At 49.9% G+C, this 11,237-nt stretch overlaps 1 pseudogene; it reads right to left on the bottom strand.

Annotated features, from left to right (window-relative positions):
- Positions 1-9,853: 9,853 nt before the first annotated feature.
- LOC127691295 (glyceraldehyde-3-phosphate dehydrogenase-like) lies at positions 9,854-10,970 on the bottom strand (annotated as a pseudogene).
- Positions 10,971-11,237: the final 267 nt, after the last annotated feature.

The raw sequence follows: 11,237 nt of genomic DNA, 5'->3' as shown, positions 1-11,237 counted from the left end.
TGTTCTCCAACCCCTTATGAGTAATCGAATGAATGCAGATGAGGAGTCGTTCCCAGACTTAGTAGTTTTCAGGAGTTCGGTGGACAGGCACTGTGAAAGAGAACACAAAATTTGAAAGGGCCCCTGGACCCTCAAACTTTTGCAGACTGTAAACAGAAACTAGCTGTCCAAGAAGATGAAGGGAACCTGGAGAGAGGCAGCAGGCATCATGGAGAGCGAGTCTCAGGTCTCAAGTCCTGGCAGAGAATCGCACTTGTACCAAGTGCACTTCAGAACTGCTCTGGGCTGCGACTTCCTTGTGCGCCCTTCTCCGCCCTGGTGAACAGCTGCGTCTCTTCAGCATTGCCTGACATGCTCACGGCTGTATGCCGGGCTGGGGAGCGGGTGAATGGCTTACCACCATACTCCAAGGTGTCAGGACTGGGAGAATCTGTGCTCAAGGAGCAGCAAGGAGACTTGGCTACACTGAGGCAGATGGTGAGATTGTGGAATTTGAGTTGGCTTTGGGGAAGTAATCAGATGACAGTTGTGGGGGACACCTAGAGAAAAGGAGACTGTTTTGACTGTGTTTCGCAGGAGAGTATGACTCATAAGCTGTGCTGTGGGCTGTGGAGGCCAGCCTCTGATATGACCCCCGTTCTCCCTGTCTCCTGATGTCTAACTTTTCTCTGCTCTTCTCCCTCACTGTATTGTAAACTTGCTAAGGATGAGTGGGTTCAGAGACCCTGGCACCCTGGCACCCTGGCACCCACCTGAGACTGTAAGGGTCTCCTTGTTCCCTACGAGATTCCTGGCCTGGAACATGTGACTACACTCACCATTTTGGACATGTAGATCAGAACAGAGTTCTCCATGCTAATGAGGTATCTAGACCAATAAACTTCCCTTCCTACACATTCCTTTCTGCAAAAGGTATTTAATCTCTGGTCCACCCCGAGGTGGTACGCACCCATTTTCCACAATGAACAATCAATAAACAGTTTAGAACCAAGGACTGTCTCTTTCATCAAGAACCACCACGGGAACATGAAGGCCTCAGCCTATAGAGCCAAAGCCTACGCCTTCCCCAGAAAGCCCCTCAGCACTCCCAGCCAATCGCTACTAAGCTAAAGGACCTTTGCTGATAGCTCAGCTGGAGTTCTCTATTTTCCTATCCCAACCCCCACTCCCCTGAATGTGATCCTCACCCCGCAGGCCCACTCCATTCCCAACACCCCCAATGTCCAGGAGTTTGGGACACCCCCACCCCTCCCCGGCCTCCTCAAAGGCCTGCGGGAGGTGGGGGTGGGTGGGGAGGAAGGCCCTTCATTCCCCACACCATGCTATTTCCAGCAGCAGCTGGATGCCCAGGGGACCCCGGCTTCTGCCTTAGCCTATGCCAGTTTCTCCCTCAGGCTGAGGCCCACATCTTAAGCGTCATTAGCCACACCCCTGAGTGGTGTATCAGCGCTTCCCCAGAGCCCAGCACCTTACAGCAGGGCAGGGTAAATGCAGCCAATCTTGTGTTCAGGGTTTCATCTGCGTGGCAGTGTTCCCACACCTCAGTGGTGGGTGAAACCCGGAACCACACTGTGCTAGAGCTGGTCATTCCTAAGGATCCCAGCAATGACTTCCCATTGTGTCTAGTTGGGGGCAGTGTGTGTGTGTGTGTGTGTGTGTGTGTGTGTGTGTGTGTAAGAGCCAGGACTAGAGGGAGGCAAGGAAGAAAATGCTGTAGGACTGGGGGATAACTCAGTTGCTATCCAAGTCCAGAGTCCTGAGTTCAGATCTAAGCACTGAGGAAACTGAGGTAAAAGGATTCTCCCTGGGACTCTCTCACAAGCCAGCCTAGCCAGACTGGTGAGTTCCATGGTAACTGAGAGATTCTGTCTCAAAAAGTATGGTGGGGAGTGATCCAGGAAGGCATGTGCCTGTGTACACCACACATGTGGACATATGTGTTCACACACACAAGTTGGAGGTCTTTGATCTCTGGCTTCTCCTACAGCTATACGTTTGGAAGTGGTGGGATTCGTTTCCCTAAGTCCACATCTGCTTCTCCCACTAATGGTCTGAGCCCCTGCATGGTCTTCCCTTAGCCCCAGGCTAGCAGCCCGCCTTCCTTATCCTGTATCCTTACACCTCAGAATGAAGCCCCTTCATAAAACTGGGTACACTTTCCTTAGTCTGGTGGTTTGTATATGCTTAGCACTATTTGGAGGTGTGACCTTGTTGGAGTAGGTGTGTCACTGTGGGCGTGGGCTTTAAGACCCTCATCCTAGCTGCCTGGAAGTCAGTATTCTCCTAGCAGCCTTAAGATGAAGATGTAGAACTCTCAGCTCCTCCTGCACCATGCCGGCCTCGATGCTGCCATGCCCCTGCCTTGATGATAATGAACCGGACCTCTGAACCACCCCCAGTTAAATGTTCTTATAAGAGTTGCCTTGGTCATGGTGTCTTTTCACGGCAATAGAACCCTAACTAAGACACCAGGATACTCATCACCCCCTCCAGACTGCCCTTTGAGCTGAGACGTGTCCCTGAGGTTCATGCATTCCCTTTGCACCTTTCATATACTTTTCACCAATCCTCTTAAGTTCCAGGCCAGCAGTAACTTCTAGGGGGCCTGCCCAACGCTCACGCCTACACCTAAACAAGGGTCTCCTGCCTTGTTTCTTCATTCTAGGAAAACGTTTAGTTGATAAATTAGTTCTCATGTTTAAAGCCAAAGGAAAACACTCCCTGCTCCTCAAGGCCAGGAGGCAGGAGACATTCCCTCTGACTCCCAGGGGGGTCACTAGTCTATTTAGGTCTACAATGGATAACACAAGGAAGGCCTATCCACTCAGGAGCCTGCCCTCCGTGTATCCATGTAAATGCTAAATTCATAGAAAACTGCCTTCAGAGAAACACCCAGAATTGGTTAAATGTTTTGTCCCCCTGGCCCATGTCCTAAGCCAAATAGGCACATAAAATTACACACCCGGGTGCCCAAGAATGTGTGCCCACTACATGTTGGCTCTTCCTGAGTCCCAGAGTGAAATGTCACTAATATGGAATGCTCGCTGAGTGGATGATGGTGCAGGCCCTGGGCAGAAGATCCGCTCTTCAGCAATGCCCACTCCTTCCGGCATCCAGACCCTCATATATTACCTGACCTTGAAGGTTTATGCTTCAGTGTGAGCCTACCTTGACTCCTGTAGTCCTTTTAGAATAGGCTAACAGACCCCCGGCTTCTACCAACCCCAAAGCTAAGCATATCATCTGACAGTATCTAAGGCCTATAGCAGAGGTTTTCTCACTCTGGCCTAACCCGCCTACCCAACGTCTCCAGAAGTGTGTTTGAAAAGTGCTTTGATTTATAACTTTGCTCTATAACTATAAAAAATGTCATGGAACTGGCACCATGTGGGAACGTGGGATTTGAGCTAACCAGAAGCTGTGTTCCTGGGCCGTGGTCATGCATCTTGGGCTCTATAAGAAAACCTCTTATTCTCTTTGAGGTCAGAGCTGGGTTTCTGTGTTGATGCCTCATAGACTGGCCAGAGGCCGCTTCACTCTTTAGACAGCTCTTAGCAGCAAGCTTGGCTTCCACAGACATTTCTTGTTTCTGCTAAATCAGTAGTTGGCAACCCCCAGCCAAGGTCTGAATCATCCTCTTGGCCTATTTTTGCCTCTGGACTATGGCCAGCCTTGCACTTCTGAAGACCGTGGCTACTTTCCTAAGGTGGCGCCGTCGAGTGGCTGCTAAGGAGACTGTTCAGGCCCCCAGAGCCTAGAAAATGCACTGTCCTGTGCTTCCTAGAAAAGCTGGCCAGTTTGAATGAAGCCCCATGGGGCAGATGAGATTGTCATCATTGTTTTCACAATGCGTAATCCAAATCGAGGTAACGCAAAGCTCTGCTGACTGACGCATCTCTCTCATGCCAGGTTGCAGGAGTAAAGGGGGTGAGGGAGGGGTGATGGGGATTTTCACAGGACAGTCAGAGCAAAGGGCAGTGCTGTAAACTTTCTGTTCAGGTAGTTTCACAGTGTGGCCTGGACCCACGCACCAGAGTGAGCATGACTTGGGTCTTTGCAGGAAATGCTAACCCCTGGTCACCATCCCTTAGCTCTACAATATGAAAACTCTGAGAAAACATCCGTGTATCCCCAAGTATTCCAGGGAAGTCTGAGGCCCTAACAGTGGGAAAATCACTACCCAATGCATCCTCCAACAAGCCTAGAGTCCCTTTCCTTAAAGTCGTCAGCTTCAGTACCTTAAAGGAGACTTGGGGGAAGGCATGGGTGAATCTTAGTGGTTTAGAACATCCAAACACAGGAAACAGTGGTGTGGCGGATGCTCTTCCTCCCTGGAGTGAGGGGTAGCCACTGGAGACGTGTCCTCAGAAGGTGCCTTTTAGGCTCGATGACCTGTCTTGGAGAGCAAGACAAGGGGGAAAACCTTTCCCTGAGACCTGGCAACAGCCTGCACTGGACCCACAAATCGGACTGTTGACTGAGCACAGGCTTCAGAGTTTGGGGTGCTGGGTGAAAGCTGGGTTTTTTTCAGAGTGGGGATTTTAACCTTGTTCCAAAAGCAATCAAAACGCTCGCAAGCTGTTGCTACACATTCAAGGCAAGCAGGTAGAAAAGGTCTTGTGAGCAGGAGGCCTGGAGCCAGTCTTTAGGGCGTGGCCTTCAGCTGTCAGGATCCCTCCCTCTACCAGCTCAGCGCCTCACCTCACAGCCTGCTGCCTGCTCCACCCACTCCCTGCGTAGAGCGAGTCAGTTTACTGACTGCTGGGCTCCATCCAGAGGCTCTCTCTTTTCCCATTCACCTGGGGGAGGTTAGGGTGGCTAAGGCTGGGACAGCGCACAGGGGACTCTGCTGCTGATCTTGAAAAACCCAGTGTCCTTGGATCTCCAAGCAGGAAAGTTTAGTGTTGTGAAGGATCCTTGGGGGAGGGGAAACAAGAAGAGACAGACATACGATGTGGGCAAAACTGTGAAGATAGTCTTGGAATGAATGAGTGAATGGAATGAATGAATGAATGAATGAACGAATGAATGACCTGGATAAAGTGAGGCCCATTAGGACGGGAGGACAGGGAGGCTGACCAGCAGGTCACATCCGGGTCACTGTGTCACACAACCCCAGGAGCCAGGTAAGGCTGTGTCTGTGAATGTTTCTCCTAGATTGTGCAGTGCTTACTCAAAGAGCAACTCTGAGAAGTACTAGTTTGGCTTATAATGTTCCAGAAATAGACCTGGAAAATGAATGCTTAATTCAAACATAAGACTCCCCCCCCTCCCTGTTTGTGTGTGTGTGTGTGTGTGTGTGTGTGTGTATGAAAAATGCAGAATAAAATGAAAGCAAGGCGAGCACCCAGGCTTTTTGTGCAGGTTTGCATTATTAATGGCCGAGGCCCAGCCTTGGAGCCAGCGATCTAATAGAGGCTTTAAGAAGGCATTTTGCATAAGCAGGTCAAAGGCGAGGGGCAGCAAAAATGCCAGTTTGAGACCGGGGTTTCTCCCTGGCGCCTGTGGTTCTTCTCTTCTTTAGCTGGATGGAGCCCGGGTGTTCCCATCCCCCCCCCACCTCCATGTCAACACTCTCAGTCAATTTCCTTCCAATACCCTCAAAAACAAGATGCTATCGGCTGTAGTCAATTTCACGTAGGTTTGTAAGGAAATGAGACCCTGGACTTACTGGAAATGCTGCAGATGGTGCTTCTCAGACTTCAGTGGACTCAGAATCCCAAGAGGACTTGAGAACACAGATAGCCCAACCCCCAGAGCTTCAGGTGTTTGTCTCCCACTCCCACTCTAACACACACACACACACACACACACACACACACACACACATGTTGAACTTGCTTGAACTTGCTCCTGCCTGTACTTCCTGTGTTGGCATTACAGGTATACACCACCTGATGTGGCTCAGCAGTTTTGTGTCCAATAATCTCCCAGGTCATGCTGGTGATCTGTCTCCGGGGTCACAGGTGAGAGCTATTAGACCGAAGGTCACTTTGGGTCCAGATTGTCTATGTGTGGGTCTGTCCTCACCTTACCTTACTCTCTCAGGGACCCTGAACAAGTCACTTGTATTAGTTGACTAGTGTTGCCATAGTGAAATATTTGAAGCAATTACCTCTTAAGAAGAAAACGCTTCTATTGTTCATAGCTTTGGAAGCTCAAAGGCATGGTGTCTACAGTGGTTTTGAGAGGCCAAATCTTTTAAGTTCAGACTCCATATTAGAAAGGCTGACCTAAGTTTAAGCTCAGGTAAACTAACAGGTTAGTACCTAGCATTAGCTTCCAAGTTGCCTCCAACAAAACCCGAGCCTAGCTCCAGTCTCTAGGCTAATCCCCAACATCAGCATCTCTAGGTTACAGCCTCAACAAGACCACCATCTCTAGGTTATTCCCCCAACAAACCTACAGCCCAGGTTACAAGCCCACCCCCTGTCTAGCAACCACCAATGCAGAGGGGAGCAGAAATTAAGCTTATGATATGATTCCCAGCACCAGCCAATTATGTTAAAGGCCACAGTAGCTTTCCAATTAGATGTTTGCACACACACACACACACTCTCTGATTGCTGCTTACCATAAAGCCTTGTCCCAGTAGACATTCAGGGCTCCCCCAACAACCAAAACTATCCTGTGTGATAGTTGGGGGTGGGTGGGGCCTGAGCTAGCTGAAATAGAATAAAGACCCTGCTGTGAGTTGCATGTGTGGTTTTGGGGGGACCACTAACATTTCCCTGCCACTATCGTTTTAGGTCTGGTGAGGGCTGCAGAGAGAAAAGCAGAGAAGAGAAAGAGAAGGAAGAGAGGAGGAAAGAAAGAGAAAGATGAGAAAGAGAAGACCAGCCAGGAAAAAAGGAGAAAAGAGGGAAGGGAAGAAGAGAAAGGAGAGACTGGGGCAAAGGGAACTTAAGTAAAATACGGTATTCCCTCTGAAGCCACGCCCCACGAATAAGACCTCACTACATTGAGGTTCAACCACCTCCCCATAGCAACACTCCGGGATTTAGCATGTAACGTTGGGGGACCCTCAGTATTCAAACCTTGTTACCCAAACTCCGTACTTATCAGCATCTAGAAAATGAGGTTTTGCTGAGATTAAATCAATTAATAAAACACATATAGTTCAATCCGCGGAACCCAGTGAACGCGTCCTTGCCTTTCCTACTTCACCTTTGAAGCAGAGGAAGAATCTAGCAAAGTACAGTGATGGGAGTCAGAGAGGAGTGGGCGGGGCAGGCAGGGGCTCTGCCTGTCTGTGCTGGCTGCTGTCTGTGGACTGTGATCCTCCAGTCCAGTTCTAGTCTGCTCATTTTCTACCATGCCGCTTCGATCCCAGCAGTCGAGGTCAGGAGGCATAAACACAATCGGCCCCTGCAGCGCTCCGTCCTGCCACTTTCCGGCATGATGCTCGCCCGCACCTCACCCAGGCTCGGGCTTTATTTTTGCTAGAGCTCCTGGTCTCTTTCAGGAAACAGAGGGTAGATACTCTTCCTACCACACAAGTCTCCGGCTTCTTCTGCTTTCAGATCTGGGCGTCTCCCCGCCACCCCCATGTTAAAACAACCACAGTATCAGCGACCCAGAGACCAGGTAGAGGGGGCGGAGTCTCAAGCCTCAGCTTCCACAGAGTTTCCAGACAGGGTGAGACCACGAACACACCTGTAATCCAGGCAGCCAAGCTGAGACTCATGTCTGGTGTTTGGGACACGTTGGGGTGAACACAAGTGACAGACGTGCTGTCTAGGAGAGGACCCCAGAGACACAAGGTCATGAAAGACCATCCTGCTAAGGTGAGGACGTAAGGTGGCCATTGTCTCCACTGTCTTCTCCCTCCTGTCTTGCTTAGATGGATGTCCACCTGACCTCTTCTCTAGAAGCACATTGGTTAGGCTGGTCAGTCAGAGATGGAAGTCTTGAAGGCTCTGTACTCAGGCACTATCTCCCAGCTCTGAGGGCCAGAATGCTGAAACAGGCCTACAACAGTCCCTCTTGCCTTTCATGCTCTAACCACTGGCCTTTCCGTCCATCCCAGAGAAGAGATCATCTTTGCTCTTGTTCCCTTTCTAATCCATTTTCACACCAATAACATCACTGGCGGGGCAGCGGATGCCTACAGCTACAAAGGTTGTCATCATGAATCTCTCTCTGCTCCAGTCAAGTCAAAGCAGGCTTCCAGGCAACTCCGTAAATTGCATCCGGGTGACAGACGCAACGCAAGCATGTCACAAACCTCATAAGCTCAATGATGAGCTGGAGCAGGCTGGAAATTAATATGTCATACACATGTCCCTGGCTTGTCCGTTTTCTGATTTAACCACATTTAGACATTTATCTGCACTAGATAATCTCAGCCACTAAATGGGCCTTTGGGGATCGTAAATGTCTTCAGATAGAGCACTCTGTACTGAGCCCCATGTAGAAGAGACGTTTGTGGGCTCTTGACGATGGGAAAGATGATCAAGGCGGTCCCTGTCCCCAATCTCTCTTTGCTCAAAAGTTCACAACTGAAGGTGTTTAGTTGAAAAATGACTTTGAATATGACTCTGAGTTCAGGAAATATGTTACAAATCAATTACACAGCCCAAAGGGATGGCGGTTGACCAGCATCCAGCTCCCCTCTTCCATCCATTTTCCACAGTTTCCTTCTTTACTATTTCCAGGGTGAGCACCTTCTACGATCCCAGGGCTCCAAGCTGCTAACCCCAGGCCCCAGGCTCCAGTGAATCCATACATGGCATACGTATGGATCTGTATAATACATATGGGATATGTAAGACTAGTCCTTTGAAAGGGGGTCCTTGACTCTCACTGTATGAATGTCCAAAGAAAAAATATCATTGAATTCTCTATTTTAGTTTTATCATTTTAGAACCTTTCTGACCCAAGTCCAGAAAAAGAGGGACACTGGTCAGCCATTCTGGAAGGAGCTTATATAGTCAGTGTGAGGCCATTAACAAGTAGTTAAGATGCTAGTGTGGTGGCACAGGAGTTAGGATGCTTGGGTGGCACAGGAGGTTAGGATGCTTGGGTGGCACAGGAGGTTAGGATGCTAGATTGGCACAGGAGGTTAGGATGCTTGGGTGGCACAGGAGGTTAGGATGCTAGGGTGGCACAGGAGGTTAGGAGGCTAGGGTAGCACAGGAGTTAGGATGCTAGGGTAGCACAGGAGTTAGGATGCTTGGGTAGCACAGGAGTTAGGATGCTAGGGTGGTACAGGAGTTAGGATGCTTGGGTGGCACAGGAGTTAGGATGCTAGGGTGGCACAGGAGTTAGGATGCTAGGGTGGCACAGGAGTTTAGGATGCTAGGGTGGCACAAGAGGTTAGGATGCTAGGGTAGCACAGGAGATTAAGATGCGGCACACTTCTGGGCATACTGAGAGGTATTTCTGGAGATACTTAGGTCTTGAGAGCTCAGCCTAACCAATGAACAGTCTGTTGATGGATTCCTAATAGGATGGCATTATTGGGAGCTGAGGAAAAGTAGGAAGTAGGTCACTGGCAACGTGACCTTGGAAGCTGTATCTTGCATGGTATCTTCCTGCAGCACCCTTTCACTGCTTCCTGTTCACCAGGTTGTTAGGAACTGTTTCTACCACACAGTCCTGCCACCGTGCTGTTTTGCCCAAGCACATGGGAACCAAGAAACCATTGACCGACTCCTCGGAAACTGTAAGCCAAAATGAATCTCTCTTCTCTGAGTTGCTTTTCTCAGGGATTTGGTCAGAGGGACTGTCTTTTGGGGGGAGGCTGCAGTGAACTTTATTGATGGTATTCAGAGAGTAGGGAGGGCTTCCTAGCCCCCCCCCCACCGTTATTATGGAGTCTGGGATGGAAATTGTGAGGGAGATGCTCAATGTTGGGGGCCAAGTTGGGACAGAGACTCCCCAGCGACTCCCCAGCCACCGAGGCCTCTCTCTTGCTCTCAGTGTCCCTGTTGGGGTGGGCGGTCCAGGGCTTCTTATTCCTTGGAGGCCATGAAGGCCATGAGGTTTACCACCCTGTTGCTGTAGCCCTGTTCAATGTTATACCAGGAAATGAGCTTTACAAAGTTGTCATTGAGAGCAATGCCAGCCCCAGCGTCAAAGGTGGAAGAGTGGGGGTTGCTGTTGAAGTCGCAGGAGACAACCTGGTCCTCAGTGTAACCCAGGATGCCCTTCAGTGGGCCCTTAGATGCCTGCTTCACCACCTTCTTGATGTCATTAGACTTGGTGGGTTTCTCCAGACAGCACTTCAGATCCACAACAGATACATTGCAGGTAGGAACACAGATAGCCATGCCAGTGAGCTTCCCATTCAGCTCTGGGATGACCTTGCCCACAGCCTTGGCAACACCAGTGAATGCAGGGATGATGTTCTGGGCAGCCCCACGGCCATCTCTCCACAGCTTCCCAGAGGAGCCACCCACAGTCTTCTGAGTAGCAGTGATGGCATGGACAGTGGTCATGAGCCCTTCCACGACGCCAAAGTTGTCATGGATGACCTTGGCCAGGGGGGCTGAGCAGTTGGTGGTGCAGGATGCATTGCTGATAATCTTGAGTGAGTTGTCCTATTTCTTGTGGTTCACACCCATCACAAACATGGGGGCATCAGCAGAAGGGGCAGAAATGATGACCCTTTTGGCCCCACTCTTCAACTGGGCCCCAGCCTTCTCCATGGTGGTGAAGATGCCAGAAGACTTCACAACATACTCAGTACCAGCATCACTGCATTTGATGTTAGCTGGATCTCACTCCTGGAAGATGATGATGGGCTTCCCGTTGATGACAAGCTTCCCATTCTCAGCCTTGACTGTGCCATTGAACTTGCCATGGGTGGAGTCATACTGGAACATGTAGACCCTGTAGTTGAGGTCAATGAAGGGGTCATTGATGGCAACAATCTCCACTTTGCCAGATGCAGAGCAAAAGGCAGCCCTAGTAACCAGGCACCCAATATAGCCAAATCTGTTCATGCCGACCTTCACCATTTTGTCTACAGGAGGAGGCTGGCACTGCACAAGATGCAGCTGTCTCTGGAACAGGGAGGAGCAGAGAGTCAGAGGGGCTGTCTTAATTTTTCTCTTGCTCTGATGAGAAGACATGAAAATGCAACAAAAATAAATAAGTTAGGGTTTCTTTGGGGGGGTCACAGTGTGCAGGTATAGTCCATCTCGATGGAGAGGCAGCTGGTCACATTGTATCCACAGTCAAGAAAAAGAGTGGTGGCTGCTTGAGCTTAGCTCCTTTTTGCATTGTTATTC

Source organism: Apodemus sylvaticus, chromosome 8 (assembly GCF_947179515.1).
Source record: "Apodemus sylvaticus chromosome 8, mApoSyl1.1, whole genome shotgun sequence".
NCBI classification, from domain to species: domain Eukaryota; kingdom Metazoa; phylum Chordata; class Mammalia; order Rodentia; family Muridae; genus Apodemus; species Apodemus sylvaticus.
This window is presented reverse-complemented; position numbering and strand designations above follow the sequence as displayed.